Here is a 10,186-nt window from a genome sequence, read left to right on the forward strand (position 1 = left end):
CATAGAATCACAGGTTTGGAAGAGACCTCAAGGGCCATCCAGTCCAACCCCCTGCCATGCAAGAAGACACAATCAAAGCATCCTCGACAGATTACCATTCCAGTCTCTTTTTAAAAAACACCCAAAGAAGGAGACTCCACCACTCTCCAAGGTGCAGAATTACTCCGAATCCTATTCTCTGTTGTACCTGGGGTTGACAAGCCAGCACTTCCAATACTGTGACCCTAAGTTCAACAGAACCTTACATTCAGATTGGAACAGTATTAGCAGCCAGTGTAATTCCTGTAAAGCCAATGTTATATGCTTTCTCAATGGTGTTCGAGTCAGCAGCCCAGCCACTGACTTCGGCACATCCTAACCTGCCACCCCACTCGGCCCCTGTGATAGCATAAATAACAAAAATCTCACTCCTTTTCTTCTGCATACATATTGCTCAAGATTGAATAGACTGGTGGGAGAAATCATGCTATGTATTTCATCCCAGAAGAAAGTGTTTGGCTTGCTGCTAACACATGCTCTCTCTTAATCCGGTGCCTGGAGGTGACAAAGAACATCAGCATTTTCTTTTCTCTATCCTTTTGCTTTCCACTTTTGATGTGAAATGATGTCTAAATCTCTTCTCAGTCTCTGATCCAAACTGCTAGTGGCCTTCTTTGTTCATCATCTGAAAATAATATGTTACTGAATTCACCACAGAGGTTCTTTTATTTTTATTTTTGACACAGCAGCAGCCTCCTCTTCTAGTGGCTGGGGTGCAAAACAAGACTTTTGGGGTCTGTTTAGAAAACACGATTAAGCAATAAATGAAAATAGGTAGCAGATGGGTAACTAAAGGTCACTTGTCATGTTATCCCAGGATTTTCATATCTTATTTCTTCTATATCTAAAAATACCACCAGTGCTGGATTTTAGAGACACCCATTTCCAAGAAATAAATAAAATGTAACATGAGCAATAGAGATGTGTCTAAACGAAAAAAGCACAGGTGATTCAAACCAACAGAGGAAAAATAGTAGGAAGCTACGCAGTATCTTATATATACTTCATGAAGTAAGAGTGCTGAAATATTTGATCACACCAGTTTAATTTTAATTTTTGTTGTTTATTTACAAACACTAGCCCCAATTCAATGGCAAAGCACACACCAATGTGTGTAGTGGTGTCCCAGAACCTCAAAAGAGACAAAATTGCTTAAATTTCACACTGTGCCAATCAATCTGCCACTCAAGTCCACCTAATTGGGAGAATACATGCATAGAAACTGGTGTTAATCACAGATTATGTGATGGTTTATGCTCTGAAAAAAAATGCTTCCCTCCATTCCAAGCACTATGCCTCTGGCTGCATAGCCTGGGACCAGGACTAGCTGAAGTTGCGGTCAAATACACTCAGCAGCTAATACCAAGGAGAACCAAGCCAAGGTCAAAGAGATGCAAGATCAGGAGCCATGTAGTTTATTTAAACAGAAAGAATTGTGAATTAAGGAACTGAGGATCAAACTAGGTATTAAGGCAAGTACCTATTCCCAAGGATTAACCTGTTTTCCTGCCCATTAGAGAATTTGTTTGTTTGTTTGTTTGTGAGCCATGTGACATTTCCCCCATGCTGGAGTATTCCCAGGGAATTCCCAGCACTTACAAGGACTTTTTATTTCCAGTCTCCAGGAAGTATTCCAGTCTCCTGGAAACATCCAGGAAGGACTTTTCATTTTCAGTATCCAGTTTAAATTAAACCAGTATTTCCTGAAATGCAATGTGCACTCTATGACAGTGTGTTTCAATTATCCCAAAGCTAGCTAAGAAATTGCCACCAAGAAACACAACAACTGTTCCCAAGACAACAGATTCAACAGAGATCAAATGAGGGAAAGAAGAATGCTAACAACAAAAGAAAATGATTCCCAGTGCTTAACTAGTGTAATATCACTAAAGCACTTTAACACTTTGACTATGGATCCTATTACATGGGGTTAAAACACCGGCTTACCTTTCTTGAATTCAGTGCTAATTCTGGAGGCAGCTGGGTCTTATCACACAGAAATCGCTGCTGAATTGCCACCTGGATGTAGCCCAGGTCCTGTAAATCACTTTGGCAGCCCCTTTTTGAAAACAAAAGCTTCCGACTTCTAAAAATGGCCACCAAAGTGGCTTATAGGACCCAGGTTGCATCCGGGACAGACCTGGGGGGTGATTCGGCATAAATTTCTGTGTGATAGGACTCGGCTGCCTCCCAAATTAGCACTGAACGCGGGAAAGGTAAACCAGGGTTTTAACCCCATGCAATAGGGTCCTATAACTGAATAATAATTGAAATGGTCTCGGTGGAAATTGGTGAAAGGCAATTTCTGAAATGCTGCCTGAATATAGATGTGATTTTGTAATCAGTAGGAGGGGGAGGAGGAAGAAAATGGGGGGAAGGGGGAGGGAAAACTGGGATATTTCAATAAAGATTTTGTATGCAAGACCAGTGTGCAAAAGCAAAAAGAAAAAAAAAAGTACTGGGAAAGTTTCAATACGTTCAGGGACCCTTTTACTCTCTGTATAAGTCCTAATTGAAAAGCCTTGTTTTTAACTGCCTTCCAGTCAACTTCAACCCATGACAACCCTATGATTGAGGCATCTCCAAGACACCTATCCTCAATTGCTTTACTCTGTTTCTTGCAGGCTCAGGCCTGTGCCTTCCTTAATTGAGTCTATCCACCTGGAATTCAGTCTTCCTCACTTTCTACTGCCTTCTATCTTCCCTAGCATCATTGTCTTTTCTAGTGAATCATGCCTTCTCATGATGTGGCCAAAGTACAACGACTTCATTTTAGTCATCTTGGCTTCCAGAGAGAACCCAGGCTTGATCTGTTCTAGGACCCACTTGCTTGGTTTTTTTGACTGTCCATGGTATGCTTAACACTGTTCCCAAGCACATTGATTTTCTTTCTATCAGCTTTCTACACTGTCCAGTTCTCAAGTCTGTACATGGTGATGGGACATACTATGGTTTAGACAATACTATGGGTAAATACTATGGGTAAATTCAATCTTATATCTTATATTTTTGCACTTAAGGATCTTGTCTAGTTGTTTCATTGCTGCCCTCCCCAGTGCCAATTTTTTTTTCTAATTTCTTGACTGCAATCTTTGTTCTGATCAATGATTGATCCAAGGTATGGGAAATCTTTAACTATTTTAAGTTCCTTGTTGTCTAGGTTGAATTTATGTAAATCCTCCATGGTCATTATTTTTGTTTTCGTAAAACTTAATATTAAACCTGCCTGTATTTCCACTTGCTACTTCGAATTTCTCCAGCAGTTGTTTCAAATCTATGTTATTTTCTGCTTGTATTATATCTTATATTGTTGCATATTTTATATTGTTGATATTCCTTCATCTGATCTTTACTCTTCCTCCCCCCATGTCTAAACCTGCTCTGCGTATTATATTTTCTGCATATGAGTTGAATAGATAAAGTGATACAATGCAGCCTTATCCGACCCCTTTCCAACTGGGGAACGATTCTGTTTCTCTGTATTCTGTTCTAACTGTAGCCTCCTGTTTATTTCAGCAAAAACTGATCCAGAAGTAGTTAGTGAGGACATATCAATGAACTGTATGGCAAGGAAAAAGGGATTCTATGAGAGCTGCCTGGGGAAAACAAATTAGCCACATTTTCCACTCTGTAGGCTAAAGTGGCTCACTACAATGGTACTAAAACAGAGATGTGAACGAAATTTACCCTAATCCTGATAGAGACATGACACATATAAATTAATGCATAGCTATAGAAGCGGATTTTTTTTCTTGAAGCCTAGATTGCCAAAAGTCTCAATGAAATAAAAGCAAATGTGTTATATCATTAATACAAACTGCTCTTTTGGGATACTTTCTCAGCAGTGGTATAATAGAGCCAACACTTGTAGGGTTGGGGCACTGGGATTTTTTGGTTAGTAAGGATGATCCTGTTGTTTGTCATACCCCTCAGCTTCTCTGTAAGTTTAGCTGTCATGTTCTCAGTTAGCTGCCATGTCATGCTGTTGGGAGGGATGAATTTCCCCAGAAACAATTTATTTTTCTGAACTGTTTCTACTCTGATGCAAAATATTGTAGAATGGCTTTGTCCTGAATGGGCAATTAAGATCCATCCTGGAGGAGGAAACTACTGCAGTTGATTTGCTAATATAGTTTACCAGAATTTACTGCATTTGGGGACACCTTTTGGAGGTGTCTATCTGAGGACAACCTTCAAAATTTATCACTATGCCACTGCTACCAAGCATGCAATGTCATATGTTAATTTCAGCTTGCAAATGCCAGGCTAAACTTTTTTTTTTACTCAGCTAAGTTTTAGTTACACTCTTGTATGTAGAAAATATTATATATCTGCAATATATGATCCAAAAGGCTACTAACTTGGAATAATGATGATGCTGGGATGATAAGAGAAATGATGATGCTATAAATTACAGTGGATGTAAGGCATTGATTTGTTTGTTGGGCTTTTTGCCCTGAGGGAGATCTACTATTCCCTTTTTAGTATTATATCTCTGGACGGGAACTGTAGACGTTAACAGGATAAATGTGCTGCAAAAGAAATATACTTTGAGCTGTTGGTTCAAAGCCACACATAAAAATGGTGCAGCCTTATCTGTCCATGGTGAATTGTGGCAGCAGACAGCATGGACTGAGCCTCAGCATGTGTCCTGGCTGTGTATGCTGCTAAGTTTAGGGAGTATGAATAAAAGTATTTATTCCTACAGAAAAAAATTATACGAGAGCAATTATTTTCTATGGAAACTGGAAAATAAACACCCAAAACTGGCAGCAAAACATCTCCCTTCTGTTTAAGAAAAAGACCAAGTGAAAGGTTACTTTGTAATCTTCATTGCCAAAGTGTTTATTCAGTTAAACTCCACATTAGCTTTTCTTGGACAAACAAGAGCTTAATACAGAGCTTGTGAAGTTGATGGAAAGAGTCCCTTTGATTTCAATGGAAGCTAGGGCATGCCCATAGGGCCTAACTTAATCATGGTTCAGCAAGTCCAGTCTACAACTCATTTAAGCCAAATAATTGGACATGAATCAATTTTTGCACCATTAAAGCCAGCAGTATTTAGTTTGGTTAAATCTAAAAGGTTTCCTTCCAGGCTCGTAGACCATCGTGTGTGAAAATAAGATGTTGCTCCTGATTTTCAGTCAATACTACCTACCTTCCCTATCTGCAGGTGACTCCTCAGTATGCTGTGTTGTGCTGGCACAGAAATTTCCAAATAAACCATATCTATTTTCTACCTCACAATAAAATAAAGAAAAGAAAAGAAAAGAAAAATAAAGTAACAAGTCCACTTTAGTGGCAAACCTGAAAAACAGCAGGTTCCCCCCCCCCCCCCATGAAATGTTCACTTGCAATAATTTTCTTCTGCTACCTCCAGCAGTCAAAACTGAAAAAGAATAGCTTTTAAAAATGTAACAACAACAACAAGTATAAAATGTATGGAATTTACTTTTTATTTTTGTCGCTGCCACTGTGTTCCTTCCAGATGGGACTCGGTTGGATGCTCCATGGTCAATCAGAGCTCCTCCTGAAGATCACAGTGGTCAAATGTGTCAGGAAGGCCATCTTTCGGGTAACTTGATCCTAACTTATTGAGGGCTTTATCTGTCAATAATAATAATTTGAATATGGCATGCTGGCAAATTGGTAGCTGGTACAGCTCTTTCAACACAGGTAATATATGTTTGCACCTAGACAACTTTCTGCAGAAACTCCACCTTTCTACCCAGCCCCAAGGACACCCCACAGAGAACATTACAGTAGTACAGTCTTGAGGTTACCAGTGCATGGATGGATCACAGTAGCTGGACTGTTCAATGACAGGTGCAGTTTATGTACCAGCTAAAGCTTATAAACGGTTCACCAGGTCCCAAAGGCGACTTGGGCCCACAATGTCAGTGATGAATGAAGGAGGATCCTCAAGCCTGCACATTCATTTCCTAATTTTTGGGCCCAGGAACAACTCGCCCAAAGTGCCTTCATTTTAGAAGGTTCATCATCAGGTTACTTGTTCTCATCCATCTCACTACTTCGTTGAGGCACTGGTCCTAGTCGTGCATACCCCTCCTGATTGAGGTATCATGGTTAGATAGAAGTTGTGTCACTAGTATTTTATGGCTCACTTCCAAACCACTAATGATCATCCCCAATGGCTTCACATAAATGTTAAAATAGCACTGGCAGCAAAATAATATTTTGGGAGACTAAGCAGTATCTTTGCATATGAGCTGAATCACTTATTGCTAATTTCTGGACCCTTTCCTGTAAATATGAACAGAAACGGTGTAAAATACTGACCCAGTTCCCAATCCACAGAGCTGGGCCAGATAGATACTTAGATATTTAGTTAGAACAAAATCTACTAAGTAAAAGTAAGCAGGTGGAGCTGTCTCTGTCATTCATCTGGTATAAGTTATCCATAAAAATGAATAAGGTTGATTTTGACTTATATTTGGGTCAAAACCCAGACTACGGTTGATAATAGGTATCTTCCAACAACGGTTACCACTACTCTCATTAGTGATCAATCAACAGTTTTTATACTTTTAAAAATACATTTTAAAAATTATAAAGATATATAAAGGCTTTTTGAGGAGTAGTCACAGCAAAGCCTCTTTAAGACCAGTTGGTACCAATATGTTTAACTATTCCTAGTGCCACCCAGTCAACCTTCCTTAGTTATTTCAAGCCAGCTGTGATGGAGTTTGCATTGTCTTGTCCCATTCTAAGGCCACAACAGATAGAATTGATTCCTTCAAAACCGTTAAGACCTCAGCAAGACCTGTTAAAAACAGTGTTGAAATTGTTATGAAGACAGACACTATACATATTGTATAGTGTATGAATTCTAGCTTCCATGTCTAGTGAATCAAGCTGATTACAAATGACATGTGATGATGGCAGACACATTTGTTTAAATCTGGATCTCCCCCAACCACATAAAACTGGGATCTGCTTAAACCACAAGGGCTTAATGGATGACAATCATCCCATGCTTGTCACTCTCTCCTTCCTGTTTTTCCTGGGCCTAAATCACTTCTGGTATAGGAACCTGGCTGAGGAGGAAAATGTCTGAGAAACAGAGGGCAAGGGATAAGCCACACACAGCAGCTCCTCACCAAATATTTCCAAGGAATAGTTTTTTGTGGGTTTTTTGGGCTATGTGGCCATGTTCTAGCAGAGTTTCTTTCTGACGTTTCGCCAGATTCTCTGAAGATGCCAGCCACAGATGCTGGCGAAACCTCAGAAAGAAACTCTGCTAGAACATGGCCACATAGCCTGAAAAACCCACAAAAAAACTATGGATGCCAAGGAACCCAATTTTTAGAGTAAGAAAATGGTATGTGAGCCAGTAGATCTTAATTTAAAGAAGTGGAACTGTCACAGACATGTATAGTAGTGATGAGAAAACTCCCAATCTTGATTTTCTTGCTATTTGGTGAATCCTATGAATCTGCATTTCTATTGTATCTTTGTTTGTATCAGGTTGTGAGATCATTTCTTCTCTCCACATGGATATTTGTTCACATTTTCTGTGCACATTTTCTGTAATTTACTAATAAAATAAATGTGAATGTAATGCATCATCATTGATGAAAGCATATTTGGGTTGATTTTCCAACTGTATGCATTTTAGCTACTTGTAGTTTTAAAATGTGTGCATGATTTTGTGTATATGATATGTACCACAACCCTCAGAACTATATAGCAATAGCATGTACATTTCTATACTGCTTATCAGTGAACTCAGCACTAAGTGGTTTACAGCCTGTAAGCTAATTGCCCCGAACAAGCTGGATACTCATTTTACCCACCTACGAAAGGATGGAAGGCTGAATCAATCTTGGAGCCCCTTGGATCGAACTCACAACCCTACAAAAAACTATGAAGCAAAATTATTTTCCATTCCTAAAGTACAGTTTTGGAAAGTCTCAGAAATAATCACTGAAGTATTGTCTAAAGGTAAAGGTGAATGTCTAGTCATAACTGACAGTAGGGGGCGGTGCTAATCTCTATTACTAAACCAAAGAGCCAGTGTTGACCAAAGATACAGTAACTCCCATGGTCATGTGGCTAGCATGGCTGCACAGAACGCTGCTACCTTCCCACTGAAGTGTTAACTATTTATCTACTTGCACTTTTACATGCTTTCAAATTCCTAGGTTGGGAGAAGTTGAGAGAAGTCACAGGAGCTCACTCTGTCATGCAGTACTTGGGCCTTGAACTGTCAAACTTCTGGCCTTACAATCATCGGAAGTAATGTCTTAAGTACTGTACTAAGCCACTGCATCCTACATGACAAGAAACCCAGTCCTATGAGGAAAGGATTGGGAAACTGGATATGTTTAGCTTGGAGGAAAAAAGACTAAGGGGTAATATAATAGCCATCTTTAAATATGTGAAGGAATGTCATACGGAAGATGGAGAAGGCATGTTTTCTGCTTCTCCAGAGACCAGGAACCTTATTGCCTGAGAAAACAAAGCAGAAATGTAGCTGAAGAATAGCGATTTTCTTCATGCCTTACCAAATCACATCGCAACACTTCAGTTTTCTTCCCACAGGAGATAGTTCTAAAAGTGAGTCTTTTGTCTAGCTGGTAAAATCCATGCGACAAAAGACCCACTTTTAAAACCATCTCTCGCAGGAAAAAGCTGAAGTGCTATGATGTAATGCAGTAAGGCACAGAGAAAGATGCTACTCTCCAGCTCCATTTCCACTTTGTTTTCTAGTGTGATAAGGCTCTGGGACATTCACATTTTGGATACTGGTCTAAACTTTGAAATTATCAAGGTTCTACAGAGAGGCACCTTCAGAATAAATGATAACATGGCTTGGAGCAAATTGAAAATGCTCCCTTTACTTAATTTCCGGTTATTTCCCCACTGGATTAATTGTTCACATATACTGTGTCAGATAATGCTCAAACATTTTTTTAAAAAATATTTTCTTCACCAGGACTATCGTGAATTTCTTTCCACCCTGGACTCTGGATCATTTACCATACAACTTTCTAAGCAACATTCTGTTGGATGGAGCATTTTTCAATATAACTGTGGGGAAATGTAGCCTGTAATGTGTGTTTACTACAGGTTCACAGCAAAGCAGGTGTTACTGGTGATGTAATCTATTTGTATAGGATAGCTTGAGGCATCAGTCAAGAGGCCTTTGGCTTAACCACCAATCCAAGCTCTGCTGTTTGTAAACTCACAGCACTTATCAAAAGACTGTTGCTTGAGCAACTGGATTCTCTCACAAGATAGACTTTTTTGTTGCGAGGCAACTGGCTGTTAAAGTTTATCTGCATTGGCTCTTTTTTCATGAGCCTAACAAGGTAACCTCTTGTTTGGGGGACTTCATCAATACTATCAACCTTAACCAAACATGGTTAACAACAGCTACATAATGAGATTATCAGTGCGGTAATAGAAAATAAGCCTCCTCAATAAGTTTGAAGGGGTAACTAACTATCCCCCTTGTATTCCTCCTGATGGGGAGTGAAGCTAGAAGAGGTCTTCCTTGCATAGGATCTTCTTGTAACAGGATATATTTTCTTTTATTGCCCCTGTGATAAGCTTGTCATGGAGATTACAGACTGACCTGTCAGGATGCATGGAGAAGGGTTGCAACTGCCTAACATCATAACAGTTAATATAATTTATTTATTTTTAAATAACCTGACATTTAAAAATTATAGCACATTTGGACAATACAAACAGAACAAAATCTTACAAAGATTAGGTAAAGGAGTTAAGACACTATGACACGATCTGCTCTTCCAAAGGCAATGAACTGCTGTTAGTATGCATTTTTGTAGTGAGATAAGTTAATGCTGGAGAATCTGCCCCTTTTCAAAGACGTACAATTTTAGGGCAGCAAATAGCTCCACTCCAGCCCCTTACCAATGTTATGTGCTGATTCAGGATCTCATAGGACAGGGTCATTTCTTCATTAATAAGTGCCGTTAATGTATATGCAGCATTTCTAGATCTAGGCAAAGATCACATTCAATCACAGATAGAGTATAATGTTCAACCATCTGAAAAGAATGCAGGTGCACCCCCACAGCCAGTGCAGTCTGTTGTTGTGTAACCCTAAGGCGAACCTATCAAAGGCTTTTCTTGGCAAGTTTCTTCAGAGGGGGTT

Source organism: Sceloporus occidentalis, unplaced genomic scaffold (assembly GCF_023333645.1).
Source record: "Sceloporus occidentalis isolate IW3139 unplaced genomic scaffold, rSceOcc1.0.p SCAF_6, whole genome shotgun sequence".
Classification (NCBI taxonomy): Eukaryota; Metazoa; Chordata; class Lepidosauria; order Squamata; family Phrynosomatidae; genus Sceloporus; species Sceloporus occidentalis.